Here is a 10629-nt window from a genome sequence, read left to right on the forward strand (position 1 = left end):
CTCAAATCTGTAGCCATGAAGTGCTTTGAAATGCTGGTCATGGCTCACATTAACACCATCATCCCGGAAACCCTAGACCCACTCCAATTCGCATACCGCCCCAATAGATCCACAGAGGACGCAACCTCAATTGCATTCCACACTGCCCTTTCCCACCTGGACAAAAGGAACACCTATGTGAGAATGCTGGTCATTGACTACAGCTCAACGTTCAGCACCATAGTGACCACAAAGCTCATCACTAAGCTAAGGACCCTGGGACTAAACACCTCCCTCTGCAACTGGATCCTGGACTTTCTGACTGGCCACCCCCAGGTGGTAAAGGTAGGCAACAACACATCTGCCATGCTGATCCTCAACACCGGGGCCCCTCAGGGGTGCGTGCTCAGTCCCCTCCTGTACTCCCTCTTCACCCACAACTGCGTGGCCAAGCATGACTCCAGGGCCTCTATACTAGGCGGTGTCAAAGGAAGGCCCCAAAATTGTCAAAAACTCCAGCCACCCAAGTCATAGAATGTTCTCTTTGCTACTGCACAGCAAGCGGTACTGGAGTGCCACGTCTAGGTCCAAAAAGTCTCCTTAACAGCTTCTAACCCCAAGCCATGAGACTGCTGAACAATTAATCAAATGACTACACTGCTGCTACTCGCTGTTTATTATCTATGCATAGTTACTTTACCCCTACCTACATGTACATATTACCTCAACTAACCTGTACCCCCACACATTGACTCAGTAGCAGTACCTCCTGTATATAGCTTCGTTATTGTTCTTTTTATTGTAACTTTCTTTTGTATGATTTATATTTACTTTAGTTTATTTAGTAAATATTTTTTTAACTCTAAATTTTCTTAACTGCATTGTTGGTTAAGGGCTTGTAAGTAAGCATTTCACGGTAAGGTCTAAACCTGTTGTATTCGGCACATGTGACAAATAACATTTTATTTGATTTTGATTTGAGATCCCTAATATTTAAATCAACACGTGGCACGTTTCAGTATATAATAGCATGTTGAGTGATGCTTGGTTCAACATTGTGGGCAACTATAGTCAATGTTTTGTAGAGAATATGTTTCAAAGTGTAGGGGTGTACAAAAGAACTGGGTCAACTTTAGGTCAACATTTAAATAGTGTGCAGGTGGTCTCGCAAGGCCAGACCTGAACAATGTACTCTTGTCGAGGTACTGTAGTTCAGAGATGCCTAACAAATGGCTCGGGACGAGAAAAGAGATAGTGATGAAACATAAATGGGAGTGAATCCAAAGGATGCATTTTATCAATGCATTACCTTAGCTTAAAATACAAAATGGTGCTGTCCCTGTATGGCCTGGCCTGGCCTGCATGACTGCAGAATGACTACATCAGGGATCCCAAAGTGGTGAGTCCGTGGAGGTACTGCAGGGGTCAGTGCAAGATTATTTTGATGAAACAAACGATTCACTTCGCCATTATATTAGTTGGGATTCGAATGGCAGAAATATCTAATTTACCGAAGTATTCAATACATGTTAGAATCAACTTTGGCAGCAATTACAGCTGTGAGTCTTTCTGGGTAAATCTCTAAGAGCTTTGCACCCCTGGATTGTGCAATATTTGCACATGATTTTTTTATTATTCTTCAAGCTCTGTCAAGTTGGTTATTGACACCCATTTTCAGGTCTTGCCATAGATTTTCAAGCCTGATTTAAGTCAAACATGTAACAATGTCTTCTTGATAAGCAACTACAGTGTATATTTGGCATTGTGTTTATGGTGATTTTTCAGTAGGATATTGTGAAATATTAATGTAATAAAACAGAATCATTAAAAGCTTTAAAGGAACCTGTAACCACACCTATATAGCTTAAGAAAAGCCTATATACAAAATAAATAGACAGACATTGTAATCCAGATGCATGCCTGGATAAGAAGTGTCAGAATCAATATAATGAATGTACTTATGACTATAGCCTGGTGGGTGCTGATATAATCTATATAAAGAATGCACTTGTGACAGCAGCCTGGTAGGGGCCCCTATTATTTTTTAACCAAACTGTCACAGTTGCGCCACCAATATAATCGGTTCAGTGATTTGTAGTGTTTTAAATGATTTGTAGAGGCGGGAAAAAGCCCACCTCAAAGAAAGAACTTAGGATGGGAAACGCTAGCGGTGCAAAGTATTGTGGAGTAACTACAATGTTGTTTATCCAAAGGGATATTCAATGTCCATTTCTTTTTTACCCATCTACCAATAGGTGCCCTTCTTTGCGAAGCGTAGGAAAACCTTCCTAGTCTTTGTGGTTGAATCGGTGTTTGAAATTAGACTGAGGGACCTTACAATTATCTGTATGTATGCGGTACAGAGATGGGGTAGTCATTCAAAGATCATGTTAAACACTATTATTGCATGCGACTTCATCCATGCGTCTTACAGTATGTGACTTGTTAAGCACATTTTTACTCCTGAACACAGTATTTAGGCTTGCCATAACAAAGGGGTTGAATACTTACTGACTCAACACATTTCAGCTTTTAAGGTTTAATTAATTTGTAAAAATGTCTAAAAACATATTTCCACTTTGACATTATGGGGTATTGTGTGTAGACCAGTGACAAAACATCTCAATTTAATCAATTTTAAATTCAGACTTTAACAACAAAATGTGGAAAAGTCAAGGGGTGTGAATACTTTCTGAAGACAATGTAAATGTGAAATCGACTCGTGTCACTATCCCCAAAAAGTTTGAGTGTTTTGTTATAGATGTGGCCTTGTGCCAAAACATTTGTTTGTTGCAGGAATTTTCCCCTACTGCACTGGCAGATGCTGTTGGTACTATTTCTAAGTATTTAAAACCTTTTCCGTCATCTGCATTTGTTATTTTATTTGAACCTGGATTGACCCCATCCTCTGATCATTTGAAGAACATTTGCCTTTTCTTTAACCTGACTCAACTAATCGGATGAATGTAAGAAACCCAGCAAACTCCTCGTTGATTGACCTAATTTTTACAAATAGCCCCCACAAGCAAATTATGATTTTGTGCCTTGCTCAAGGTCACATCAACAGATTCTTCACCTTGTCGGCTCGGGTATTTGAACCAGCAACCTTTCACTAATTGTATAGATTGCCCGTGTATTGTAACATGTTTCATCCACTAGCTAGCAGTAATGTGCTAACACTACTGGAAGTTGACAGATTGAAATAGCTAACTTCATACAAGCGCAAAGATTAAAGTGAGCATAAAGCCCATTTTCCAATTGTTTTTTGTCTCAGAGCAAAACAAAGTAAAACACAATAATCCCAATCCTACTTTCAATGTAGAAACTCCTGCAAATTTTCCCCAGGTTGGAAAACTGAGCCATATTATTTACTGTTAAAACAAAAAAACACAAACACAAGAATTCAAGTGATCAATCAATTTTATTTGTGAAGTGCCTTTGTTACAACATTGAAACAGAATGCTGTAACAGCTTCTTTTTATACCAACAAAATGAAAAGATACATACCCCAACCAGCAAGAGGCATGGTCAGCAAGACGTGCTTCAAATGATGAAAACAGCAGTAGCCTTATCATTAAAAGCGCCAAGTGTGCTTGATAAATAGTGAAAAACAGCACAAAAAAATAATGTCATTACAATCAAAATGTGTTGCGATCGACTGGTTGGTGACCACTGGAATAGATCAATACAATAGAAAGGCCTACCCTGTTCTTCATTCACAATTGGTGATTACATAATTATGCATCGTTCGCTTCCCCTTGCTCATCAACTCACCCATTCTCCCCCTTTCTCCCCCATCAATCACGGTTTCAATAATCCATGCCATGATCCTAGGGAGCACAGAGGCTACACACACGTTTCCAAATAAACAAAGCCATCTGTAGGATGTCAATAGACTGTTGGGTCAAAAGAGAGTTGGGGTTAATACCATACCACATAAACTCACTCAACTAAATTCATAAATAAAAAGATATGTAGAGGATTTTCATAACTGGGATTTTTCTAATAATTTAATTTAGTTTCTATGCATTCCCATGAGTTGAATGAATTAAGTGATCCAAAAACCTTCTTAACAAATACATTTTACTCCCTGTCTTCCTTCCAGGGTGGGACAGCTTCGTCTGAATGGCGACCACAGAAAGGAGGACTGCATCATGACTGCATCACCTTAAGTGCACTTGATTACACAAGCTCACTGGGCCTCTCTGCCTCTCCTTAGGCCTGGCGTGTAATCTGCTGAGATTTAAACCTGCTGCTTCTGTTTAATAAATCCCACTGCGATTAAAATAGGATTAGAGCTCTGCTTTCACCCCTAATAACATTTCAGCATGAAACATATTTAGATTTATTTTTTGCCTGGTTCTCCCTCATTTTTTCACTCATTGACATTGCCCACGACAGGGACGGACTTCCAGTTCTTGGCCTATATCTCCTCTCTCCTCAGTGGCCCAGCAGGTCAATCCATAGTAGTCAGTCCATAGTAGCGTGGTCTAATGGAGATTAACCTTATAATACGGTGCACACTCTGTATCAATGCAGCAGCCACTCACAGCAGATTTCTAAATAAGAGATAACGTCCACAGAGAATATGGAGATGGATTTGATGGCTTTTGTCCATCCATGTAAGATGTAATATAAACTCAGCAAAAAAAGAAACGTCCCTTTTTCAGGACCCTGTCTTTCAAAGATAATTCGTAAAAATCCAAATAACTTCACAGATCTTCATTGTAAAGGGTTTAAACACTGTTTCCCATGCTTGAACAATGAACCATAATAAATTAATGAACATGCACCTGTGGAACAGTCATTAAGACACTAACAGCTTACAGACGGTAGGCAATAAAGGTCACAGTAATGAAAACTTAGGACAATAAAGAGGCCTTTCTACTGACTCTGCCCAGGGTCCCTGCTCATCTGCGTGAACGTGCCTTAGGCATGCTGCAAGAAGGCATGAGGACTGCAGATGTGGCCAGGGTAATAAATTGCAATGTCCGTACTATAAGACGCCTAAGACAGCGCTACAGGGAGACAGGACTGACAGCTGATTGTCCTCGTAGTGGCAGACCATGTGTAACAACACCTGCACAGGATTAGTACAACACCCTGCGAGACAGGTACAGGATGGCAACATAAACTGCCCGAGTTACACCAGCAATGCACAATCTCTCCATCAGTGCTCAGACTGTCTGCAATAGGCTGAAAGAGGCTGGACTGAGGGCTTGTGTAGGCCTGTTGTAAGGCAGGTCCTCACCAGACATCACTGGCAACAATGTCGCCTATGGGCACAAACCCACCGTCGCTGGACCAGACAGGACTGGCAAAAAGTGCTCTTCACTGACGAGTCGCGGTTTTGTCTCACCAGGGGTGATGGTCGGATTTGCATTTATCGTCAAAGGAATGAGCGTTACACCGAGGCCTGTACTCTGGAGCAGGATCGATTTGGAGGTGGAGGGTCCATCATGTGGTACCCTTCTTGCAGGCTCATCCTGACATGACCCTCCAGCATGACAATGGCACCAGCCATACTGCTCATTCTGTGCGTGATTTCCTGCAAGACAGGAATGTCAGTGTTCTGCCATGGCCAGCGAAGGGCCCGGATCTCAATCCCATTGAGCACGTCTGGGACCTGTTGGATCGTCGGGTGAGGTGCTAGGGCAATTCCTCCCAGAAATGTCCGGGAACTTGCAGGTGCCTTGGTGGATTAGTGGGGTAACATCTCACAGCAAGAACTGGCAAATCTGGTGCAGTCCATGAGAAGGAGATGCACTGCAGTACTTAATGCAGCTGGTGGCCACACCAGATACTGACTGTTTCTTTTGATTTTGACCCCCCCCTTTGTTCAGGGACACATTATTCCATTTCTGTTAGTCACATGTCTGTCGAACTTGTTCAGTTTATGTCTCAGTTGTTGAATCTTATGTTCATACAAATATTTACACGTTAAGTTTTACACTCTAATGTATTTGTCATCTTGCTCAGTTGTGCACCGGGCCCCCCCACTCCTCTTTCTATTCTGGTTAGAGCCAGTTTGCGCTATTCTGTGAAGGGAGTTGTACACAGCGTTGTACGAGATCTTCAGTTTCTTGGCAATTTCTCGCATGGAATAGCCTTAACCTGTTAGGGCTAGGGGGCAGTATTGACACAGCCGGATAAAAAACGTACCCGATTTAATCTGGTTACTACTCCTGCCCAGTAACTAGAATATGCATATAATTATTGGCTTTGGATAGAAAACACCCTAAAGTTTCTAAAACTGTTTGAATGGTGTCTGTGAGTATAACAGAACTCATATGGCAGGCCAAAACCTGAGAAGATTCCATGCAGGAAGTGGCCTGTCTGACAAGATGTGTTTCATCTAGGCTGTTTTTATTGAAGATTTAGGATCTTTGCTCTAACGTGACACTTCCTACGGCTCCCATAGGCTCTCAGAGCCCGGGAAAAAGCTGAACGATATCGAGGCAGGCTCTGGCTGAAACACTTTATCGCGTTTGGCAAGTGGCCGCTCAGAGTACTGTGGGCTTAGGCGCGTGCCCGAGTCGACCGAATGCTTTATTTTTTTTCGTCTGTTTACCTAAACGCAGATTCCCGGTCGGAATATTATCGCTTTTTTACGAGAAAAATGGCATAAAAATGGATTTTAAACAGCGGTTGACATGCTTCAAAGTACGGTAATGGAATATTTAGAATTTTTTTGTCACGAATTGCGCCATGCTCGTAACCCTTATTTACCCTTTCGGATAGTGTCTTGAACGCACGAACAAAACGCCGCTGTTTGGATATAACGATGGATTATTTTGGACCAAACCAACATTTGTTATTGAAGTAGAAGTCCTGGGAGTGCATTCTGACGAATACAGCAAAGGTAATAACATTTTTCTTATAGTAAATCTGACTTTGATGAGTGCTAAACTTGCTGGGTGTCTAAATAGCTAGCCCTGTGATGCCAGGCTATCTACTGAGAATATTGCAAAATGTGCTTTCACCGAAAAGCTATTTTAAAATCGGACATATCGAGTGCATAGAGGAGTTCTGTATCTATAATACTTAAAATAATTCTTATGCTTTTTGTGAACGTTTATCGTGAGTAATTTAGTAAATTCACCGGCAGTGTTCGGTGGGAATGCTAGTCACATGCTAGTCACATGCTAATGTAAAAAGCTGGTTTTTGATATAAATATGAACTTGATTGAACAAAACATGCATGTATTGTATAACATAATGTCCTAGGGTTGTCATCTGATGAAGATCATCAAAGGTTAGTGCTGCATTTAGCTGTGGTTTGGGTTTATGTGACATTATATGCTAGCTTGAAAAATGGGTGTCTGATTATTTCTGGCTGGGTACTCTGCTGACATAATCTAATGTTTTGCTTTCGTTGTAAAGCCTTTTTGAAATCGGACAGTGTGGTTAGATTAACGAGAGTCTTATCTTTAAAATGGTGTAAAATAGTCATATGTTTGAAAAATTGAAGGTTTTGCATTTCTAAGGTTTTTGAATAACGCGCCACGGGATTGCACTGGCTGTTACGTAGGTGGGACGATTTGGTGCCACCTAGCCCAGAGAGGTTAATTTCTCAGAGCAAGAATAGAGTGACGAGTTACGGAAGAAAGTTATTTGTTTTTGCCATTTTGGGCCTGTAATTGAACCCACAAATGCTGATGCTCCAGATGCTCAACTAGTCCAAAGAAGGACAGTTTTACAGATTTTTTAAATCAGAACAACAGTTTTCAGCTGTGCTAACATAATTGCAAAAGGGTTTTCTAATGTACAATTAGCATTTTAAAATGATAAACGTGGATTAGCTAACACAACGTGCCATTGGAACACAGGAGTGATGATTGCTGATAATGGTCCTCTGTACGTCAATGTAGATATTCATTAAAAGTCAGCCGTTTCCAGCTACAATAGTCATTTACAACATTAACAATGTCTACACTGTATTTCTGATCAATTCGATGTTATTTTAATGGACCAAAAATGATCTTTCTTTCAAAGACAAGGACATTACTAAGTGACCCCAAACTGTTGAACGGTAGTGTGTGTGTGTGTGTACAGTATGTGTGTGTGTACGACCCAAGATGGCGTAGCAGTCGACGTGTGTTTTTGTCTTGTCCTGTCCCATGTTTATATCGTTTTCTTCGTATATATTTCGTGTATATTTTAATCTCACTTTCCATCTATTGACTGAATATACTCTCCTGCAACCCGCCTCACCCAATGTGGTACGGATCTGCTATTTTTATACCTTAGAGCCGGAACCCCCATCAGTAGCTAGCCAGCTAACTAGCTACTAGCTAGTAGTCAGTTAGCCACTGCTAGCGGTCCTCACCGTTAAGTCGGACATCAGCCAGCCTCAACCCAGTCAACTCCTGCCAGTGTGCACAGCGCGATATCAACACAGAGCATATCGGACTGCTTTTTCTCTACCACATTTCCGGATTCCTACCACAAGCTCTGAACCTTTACACCGGATCATCGCAGCTAGCTAGCTGCTATTCAACGTCTCTGTCCTGGAGCAAGCACCAGTTAGCCTGGCACTAGCCTCGAGCTAGGCCCTTCTTCCGGCTAGCCAAAGAGGTCCACCAGCCAATTCTTGGGCTAGAATACCTCTTTTGCCAATTGGCCTGGACCCTTTACTGCCGACACAGAGCCCCGCCGATCCATCACGACTGGTCTGCCGACGTAACCGTCCGAGGTGGTTTCAACAGGCTCTTCAATTGCGATGTCGCCGGATGCCCATCTGCTAGCCCCGGGCCCGCTAGCTTTCTGAATCGCAGTGTCTCCAGCTCGCCTAGCGTAGCAGCGACTACGGAATTGGCTCCCTGACTCATCGAGTGCTACTCTTTGGACCCTATGATCACTCGGCTACACATGCCTCTCCCTAATGTCAATTTGCCTTGTCTATTGCTGTTTTGGTTAGTGATTATTTTCTTATTCCGCTGTAGAGCCCTGAGCCCTGTCCAATATGCCTTAGATAGCCCTTTTGTTCCACCCCCCCACACATGCGGTGACCTCACCTGGCTTAACTGGTGCCTCTAGAGACAAAACCTCTCTCATCGTCTTTCAATGCCAAGGTTTTCCTCCACTGCACTCACATCCTACCATACCCTTGTCTGTATATTATACCTTGAATCTGTTCTTCCGCGCCCAGAAATCTGCTCTTTTTACTCTCTGTTCCGAACGCACTAGTTCTGACCAGTTCTTATAGCCTTTAGCCGTAAACCCTTATCCTACTCCTCCTCTGTTCCTCTGGTGATGTAGAGGTTAACCCAGGCCCTGCCGCCCCCAGCACCACTCCCATTCCCCAGGCGCTCTCATTTGTTGACTTCTGTAACCGTAAAAGCCTTGATTTCATGCATGTTAACATTAGAAACCTCCTCCCTAAGTTTATTTTATTCACTACTTTAGTACACTCAGCCAACCCTGATGGCCTAGCCGTGGCTTAGGAAGGCCACCAAAAATCCTGAAATTTCCATCCCCAACTATAACATCTTCTGACAAGATAGAACTGCCAAAGGGGGCGGAGATGCAGGGATAGCCTGCAGAGTTCTGTCACACAATCCAGGTCTGTCCCCAAACAATTTGAGATTCTACTTTTAAAAATCCACCTTTCAAGAAACTAGTCTATCACCATTGTTATAAACCACCTTCAGCCCCCAGCTGTGCCCTGGACACCATATGTGAATTGATTGCTCCCCATCTATTTTCAGAGTTCGTACTGTTAGGTGACCTAAACTGGGATATGCTTAACACCCCAGCCGTCCTACAATCTAAGCTAGATGCCCTCAATCTCACACAAATTATTAAGGAACCTACCAGGTATAACCCTAAATCCGTAACCATGGGCACCCTCTTAGATATCATCCTGACCAACTTGTCCTCTAAATACACCTCTGCTGTCTTCAACTAGGATCTCAGTGATCACTGCCTCATTGCCTGTGTGCGTGATGGGTCTGCGGTCAAACGACCACCCCTCATCACTGTCAAACACTCCCTAAAACACTTCAACCAGCAGGTCTTTCTAATCGACCTGGCCCGGGTATCCTGGAAGGATATTGACCTCATCCCATCAGTAGAGGATGCCTGGCTTCTCTTAAAAGTGCTTCCCTCACCATCTTAAATAAGCATGCCCCATTCAAAAAATGTCCAACTAAGAACAGATATAGCCCTTGGTTCACCCCAGACTTCACTGCCCTTGACCTGCACAAAAACATCCTGTGGCATTCTGCATTAGCATTGAATAGCCCCCACAATATGCAACTTTTCAGAGAAGACAGGAACCAATATACTCAGTCAGTTAGGAAAGCTAAGGCTAGCTTTTACAACCAGAAATTTGCATCCTGTAGCACTAATTCCAAAAAGTTTTGGGACACTGTAAAGTCCATGGAATAAGAGCACCTCCTCCCTGCTGCCCACTGCACTGAGGCTAGGAAACACTGTCACCACTGATAAATCCACGACATTCATAATAATGTCAATAAGCATTTTTCTACGGCTGGCGATGCTTTCCACCTGGCTACCCCTACCCCGGCCAATGGCTCAGCACCCCCTGCAGAAACTTGCCCAAGCCCTCCCTGCTTCTCCTTCACCCAAATCCAGACAGCTGATGTTCAGAAAAAGCGGCAAAATCTAGACCCCTACAAATCAGCT

The sequence above is a fragment of the Salmo salar genome, chromosome ssa18, assembly GCF_905237065.1.
Source record: "Salmo salar chromosome ssa18, Ssal_v3.1, whole genome shotgun sequence".
Lineage (NCBI taxonomy): Eukaryota > Metazoa > Chordata > Actinopteri > Salmoniformes > Salmonidae > Salmo > Salmo salar.